Source organism: Perissodus microlepis, chromosome 19 (genome assembly GCF_051167445.1).
Source record: "Perissodus microlepis isolate ML-2025 ecotype Zambia chromosome 19, ASM5116744v1, whole genome shotgun sequence".
Lineage (NCBI taxonomy): Eukaryota > Metazoa > Chordata > Actinopteri > Cichliformes > Cichlidae > Perissodus > Perissodus microlepis.
The window spans coordinates 23,741,335-23,748,414 of NC_140479.1; positions in this window are offsets into that span (position 1 = coordinate 23,741,335).

Consider the following 7,080-nt stretch of genomic DNA (forward strand, 5'->3'; position numbering starts at 1 on the left):
AATTTTACTATTCTGCTACTATCTTAAATCTTAAATAAAGCAGGAGGAAGGTTTCCCAGGATCACTCTCCAGTATCAAAAAACCCATATGTTTCTTTTTCCTCTTCAATCTAACCTTTTTAAAAATGTTACACTTCAGTGGTGGATCTAATTCACGAGACCTACATGAAAAAACAGGAGTACATGTTGGAGTAAAGAAAGATGCACGTTTTCTAGTCAATCTTCTATTGTAGTTATAAGGCAAAGAGCCTCCATCATATTGTTAAGGAGCCCGGGGTAAGTGCTGTCAGATCCTCTGCTCACCTTATCAAGTTCTTATTAATTCTTCACACATTTCCTTGAATTCATGAGGTTTTCCAGTGAGGTCAAGGAGAAGAAGAGATTTCCTCATGTATTCTTTGTTTTTCCAGTTATTCACTGTGTATTATTTTTTTCTTGTCCAATTCTTTTTTTTTTTTTTACCTGAATCGTGCTGGATTTCTTTTCCTTTCCCTTTTTGCCTCTCTGTGTGTGACCTGTGTCTGTCTGGATTAAGTATTTGGAGTTTTGACTGCCTAATGGTGCAATGCATTTTGGCCCTCCTAGGAACTGTTGCTAACATGATCAGACTGAATGAGTAAATTCCTTTGAGCCCATGAGGCCGTCAGAACAGAAGCATATTTGGTAGTCCTGGCAACCTTGCAGCTTTAACCCTGTAACACTAAGTGTGCCATATTTGATACATGAGGGGTTTTTTTTGAGTCTTTGAGACTTCTACATCATCATTGTGATACCTTTCCCTTCAAAAACCCAAATAAATTGCACAATACATTTATTAAAAAAAAATGTAGTAAATATTATACAAATTAAAAATCCTATATGCAAATTAATCTCTGATTTTATCTGTATTTTGTCAGGAGGTCAGAAGGTTGCTAGAAATGTTAATGTTTTAGCAATTATTTCATTAATAATTTAGGCTTTACAGGGTTAAGGGACTTTCCATGTCCCAGCCACATGTTTACAACCTCTCGCCTCATATTCTGTTATCTTGCAATTGCATATATTGCATGCATGCATGCATGCATACAAAGGGGTATACATACAGTAATCTTGCAAACTGTCTGTATACCTGTATACTGTAGAAAGAAATGCTTAAATGCATTGCTGCAGGTTCCTAATCATTTTAGTATCTTCTTTCAGCATGTTTGTCCAATCTTCAAATAAAACTTCTTTCTTTCTTTCTTTCTTTCTTTCTTTCTTTCTTTCTTTCTTTCTTTCTTTCTTTGGGAGTATATGTCTGTGATTTTTCCACATTGTTTTCTAAAATATTTCCTACTTTAAGTGCTTATAGAGTGGGTCATGCGTTTTTGGTAAAAGTAGCTTGGAAAATAAGAGGTTTATTTCTGAATGAATTATTTTTGCATCCGCAGAGCCTGAACACTTTTTCTTTTCATTGGCTTTAAATAGTTCAGGTTTTGAATCCTGACTGGATTGCTTAGCATAACGCCCTCTGTTGGCGGTTCAGCAATTTTGGCCACGATGGTGCACAATAACAGGAAGGGAAGAAAACTGTAGGGTACAGATTGCTTCTTTTAGTAGATATTACTGCAGACATGTATCAAAGCCCCAAAACCACAAAATATTTATTATATTAATAGATACAAGTTTATTTATATTCGTCTTTTTCTATTCTCATTTTTATACTTGACATGATTATCAATCAATCTATCTATCTATCTATCTATCTATCTATCTATCTATCTATCTATCTATCTATCTATCTATCTATCTATCTATCTATCTATCTATCTATCAACAATTAAATAAATAAAACATGCACTATATAGTAAATTTGACTGCTAGATCAGTTGTCTGAGTATTAATTTGTCTTACTTATTTAACTAATTAGTGTATAATTTAGTTTGTGTAATTAATCAGTTCCCTCAAGGCTGGCAAAGCCCCCACGATTCTCAGAGAAGGCGGGATTGCCTCCACATGAGGAATTAAGTACACAATTAATGTGTCAAAAAACACTTTCATATTAAAGTGTCCATTAAAGTTTCCTCTGCTTAATCTCGACCTTAGAGAGCAGAGTACAACTTTGTAGACAAACATTACTTTAATTCCCATAATTCTACTGTAAAATACAATATAGTAAAAAGTGTCTCAAATATGTAACAACCTGTGCTGCTACTGAATACTGTGGTGGTTATCCATGAACACAACCTGACCTTTACCATTCACAGCTCTTAATATGTGTCTACATGTGTTAACAGCCTCGAAAGAAATTCACAAGTTCAGTAGAAACTACACTTACAAACCTATCTTCATAAAAGATTATTAAAGAACGTCCTTGCTTATGAACTCCAGTAGCGATTCACAGAGCTGATGATGGCACTAGCTACGATGGCACGTTCACCGCTGCCGGTCTACTAGAATGGATCACACTGATAATCAGCCCAGAGTGGATTTTCTCAAAGAGGAGTGTTGGGTACGACAAACATGACTCTAATATTAGACTGCCAGCCCCGAGGCACTCATCTTCTCTGCTCTCCAAGGGAAGGTTAAAAGCTGGAACCTCAGTTGAAGTAGATCACACAAGTTTTTAGATGATGTGTTGTAATCTTTTGGTTACTCTTGTGCAGAGAATTGTAACTGCAAACAGTTAAATCGGATAAAAATCTCTTAGATGTTTTTTCGTTTTATGTCTGTTTAGGGTCATTACTGGCAGTGAATGCAAGACCTAAATGTATAAAAGTACTGCATTAGGGAATTGTACTTTACTGAGGGGGAAATTTTCATTTTCAAAAATGAAAAAGGACACAAATTAATTACAGTACAGAATAGGTTAGATATTTGTAGCTCCATACTGTTGAGGTTAACATCTTGTGTCAGGAGAGCAGCCGAAGGTACTTTTTTATTTAGTTTAGAGATTTAAAAACAGTAAAGTGTCTTTACTTTCATAGCCTTCCCCTGCCATCCAAGATTTTATGTAATACATGGAGCATCATGGAGTTGCAACAGATTTGTCAGCTGCACATCCATGATGTAAATCTTGGGAATGTTATTGGGATCTGTTGACCATGGAGGTCATATGACTTCAGTAATTTGCTTTTATGTTGAAGAAATCACTACCATCACCAGTCTGAACTGTTGTTACAAGCAGAACAGATCCCTGGTTTCATGTTGATTATGTCAAATTCCAACAGGGTTGACTGAATCTAACAAAAAAATTAGCCTTTATTATAGCCAATGAAACATATTTAAATAAATGATAACCTGCAACTCCTTGATGCTGTTCTGGACTACGAAAATCAATAACATCCACCAGCAACTCAGATCAAATGTTGTGTCTACGCCCTCTCCAGAACCTTTTCTCCTTTTTGAGCCGTTTTCCACTTTTCATCTTCCTGATTTATCTGATATTTCCGAGTTAATATGTAAATCAAAGCCTGCCACATGTCATCTTGACCCCATGCCCACGGGGCTTGTGAAATCCTGCCTCTCTTCTTTACTCCCACTCATTTCTGCTATCATTCACTCTTCTCTCACCACCGGTATCGTTCCCTCCTTATTGAAGACTGCTCTAGTCACTCCTATACTGAAAAAACCTTCTTTAGATCCTAACAACTTTAACAACCTCCGTCCAATTTCCAATCTACCCTTCATTTCTAAGATACTTGAAAAAGTGGTTGCAGCTCAACTTCATTTACACCTGGTTAATAATAACATCTACGAGAGATTTCAATCTGGTTTTCGCTCATGTCACAGTACAGAAACTGCTCTACTTAAAGTCACTAACGATCTTCTAATCGGAGCTGACTCTGGTCTTCTCACCATCCTCGTCCTTTTAGATCTGAGCTCAGCCTTTGACACCATTTCTCACTCTGTCCTTCTAAGCAGACTTTCCTCTCTCGGCATCTCTGACATACCCCTCGCCTGGTTTCAATCATATCTCCTCGACCGCTCCCAGTTTATTCAACTAAGATCATTCCGCTCTCGTCTATTCCCCGTCACCTCTGGTGTACCCCAAGGCTCAGTTTTAGGCCCTCTTCTCTTTATAATATACATCCTCCCTCTAGGTACCATCTTCCGCAAATTTGATCTTCAGTTTCACTGTTTTGCTGATGACACCCAGTTATATCTCTCTTGCAAACCTGATTCCTCCTTCCCACCTTCTTCCCTTACAGAATGTCTATCCGAGTTAAAATCCTGGTTTACCTCTAATTTTCTAAAGCTCAATGAGGATAAAACTGAGATCCTCCTTATTGGCACCAAATCCAACCTTTTGAAGGCAAACCATTTCTCACTCACCATCGATAACTCCACAGTTTTCCCTTCTCCTCAGGTTAAGAGCCTTGGTGTCATCCTAGACAGTTCACTTTCCTATAAATCTCACATCAATAATCTCACCCGTTCTGCCTACTTCCATCTACGTAACATTAACAGATTGCTTCCTTCTCTTTCCACCCAGTCTACGTCCATTCTTGTACATAGTCTTGTTACCTCCCGTATTGACTACTGCAATTCTCTTCTGCATGGTCTCCCCCAAAAATCCCTTCATAAGCTTCAACTGGTTCAGAACTCTGCTGCTCGCATTATCACCAGAACCCCCTCCTACCAGCACATCACCCCTGTTCTTCAGGAACTTCACTGGCTCCCTGTGAAATTCCGGATAATTTTCAAACTTCTTCTGCTCACCTTCAAGGCCATTCATAACCTCGCTCCTTCTTACCTTTCTGACCTGTTAACCACCACTTGTTCTGCCCGTTCACTTCGTTCTTCTTCTTCTATCCAGCTTACTGTACCTTCCTTCCGCCTCACCACCATGGGAAGCAGAGCTTTCAGCTGCTCTGCTCCCAGGCTGTGGAACTCTCTGCCCCCTGAAATAAGAAATATTGGTTCTCTCCCCCAGTTTAAATCCCAACTCAAAACTCATCTGTTCAAATCTGCATATTCACTGTGAATCCACTGTTTGTTCATTTTATCTTGTGCTTTTATTTTATTGTTCTTATTCTGCCATTGTTTTACTAAGTGTTTTATCCTATTGTAAAGTGTCCTTGGGTGACTTGAAAGGCGCTCATAAATAAAATTTATTATTATTATTATAAAGTGAACAAGAACTAACAAAACGAAAACTGGGAAAAACTAAAACATGAAACCTGAAAATCCTGACACCATGAACCATGGACACGTGAGGAGGTAAACAGAAAGCTCGACAATGGCTAATAATGGAAGTGAAAACACAGCTGACACGATACCAGAGGGGAAGCAAAACTAAACACACTAAACACGGAACACAAGACTGTCAAAATAAAACAGGAATCATACTGAGACGTAGACTGTGAAAACACACGCTTGACAATAGGACATGGAACACATGACAGATTAGGGAGCTGGAATGGAACACAAGGAGGGGAACACGGGGACAGGTAAGGGGACGAGGCACGGGCATACACAGAGGACAAGACAGACTTACACAGGAAACAGAAAAAGACACATAAACAAGGAAGCATGGATGATAGCATTAATTAGACTGAAACCTAGCTAAAATATACTAACAGTAAGCACTAGAACTAAAAATGTCCCCAATACATCAAAAGAAATCAGAAATACAAAATAAACTCAAAATGCTAGGTCACTGACCCAGCACCCTGACAGCTGTAGCCCATCTGCTTCAATGTTTGATGTGTTATCCATTTAGAGATAATTTGAGTTGCTCTTGTCTTCTTATGATCTTGAAACAGTTTGTCCATTGTCTTCACCTCTGAGATCAAGAAGGCACTCAGGCCTAGAAAAAGGATAAACCCTAGTAAACCCTGGAGATGATTGTGCAAGAAAATCCCAGCAAATCAGCAGTATCTATGTCTAATTTTATGTTGTAATGGCTAATTTATCATCAAGATTTATTTGTGAAATACCTCTTTGGCTGTTTATCCAATCAGTGTGTGGAGGATAACAACAGCAAAAGCAAAAGTAGTGTCGATGTAGTGCCAGTGTAGCAAAGCATGTGCACAGAGTCTAAGACACGTAGTTGCTTTAAGGTGTAAGGAGCACTTCTGCCATTTACAATAATCAAGGAACAGCTACAAACACATGCAAATAGCCCCTCCATTGCAGATTTTCTGGCATTTTGTCTCTCGACAGAGAACAAACTCTATATCTTAGCCAGCAAGTATAGACTAATCATTTTGTGTCTCCAACCCTGTGAGTTTTTCAGTGTGCACCCATAGCCTAAGCACACTTTCTTTTTTTTCTTTTTTTTTTTTTGTGTGTCCCGTTTGGATCTTTAGCCATCAGAATTGTTGTCTTAAGGCCAAGAAAGATGCCAAGCGGATTTATTTTACCAAGTGGATCATCATGGCCTTGCCATATTGGTCCATTTGATTGACCTTTATTATAATTATGTATTTATTTTATTTTCGGTTGCTACAAACGGGACAGACGTGACTGGGGGATAGGACAGGGAGAAAGAATGAAAGAAAGAGAGGGAGAGAAAGAAAACCAAAGGGGAGAAGAGACGGTGAGAAGGGGGGGAAGAAAGGAAAAAACAAACAAACAAACAAACAAAACGCCTGGATCACCTGTATGGAGAAAAAAAACAGAAGAGAAAGCAAACAACAAAGAGCAACATAATAAAAACAGCACCATCACAATAAACTAGCTAGCAGTAGATAACAGTAGATACTAAATAATAAACGATATTGTGCAGCACGCAAGTTAGACAGCGCACAATGTGCTTTGAGGCAGCAGCCAAGAAAGGTGCCTAAGCACACTTTCAAGCTCGGTACTCCGGCTGCTAGTCAGTCTGGGTATCTCTCCTCCCACATCAGTGCAGTTGTCTAGTACCCATTAACAAATAGTGACCAAGGATGGAGTCAAATTCTCATCCTGAAATCTTCTTTCAGTCTCCCTCTGGACAAATGATGAATTTAACGGCAGGTGTCTTTTCTGCTGTGCCAGACTGTGGCAGTCAGCAATACCCAGGCTCTGTCCCTAATGAAATAACCCCTTCTGACAGATGGCAAGTACCACTTTCCCTCTGCTGCATAATTTAAACTGACCTCTCTAATTGGACAATGATTCAAGTCATCAGCCAGTG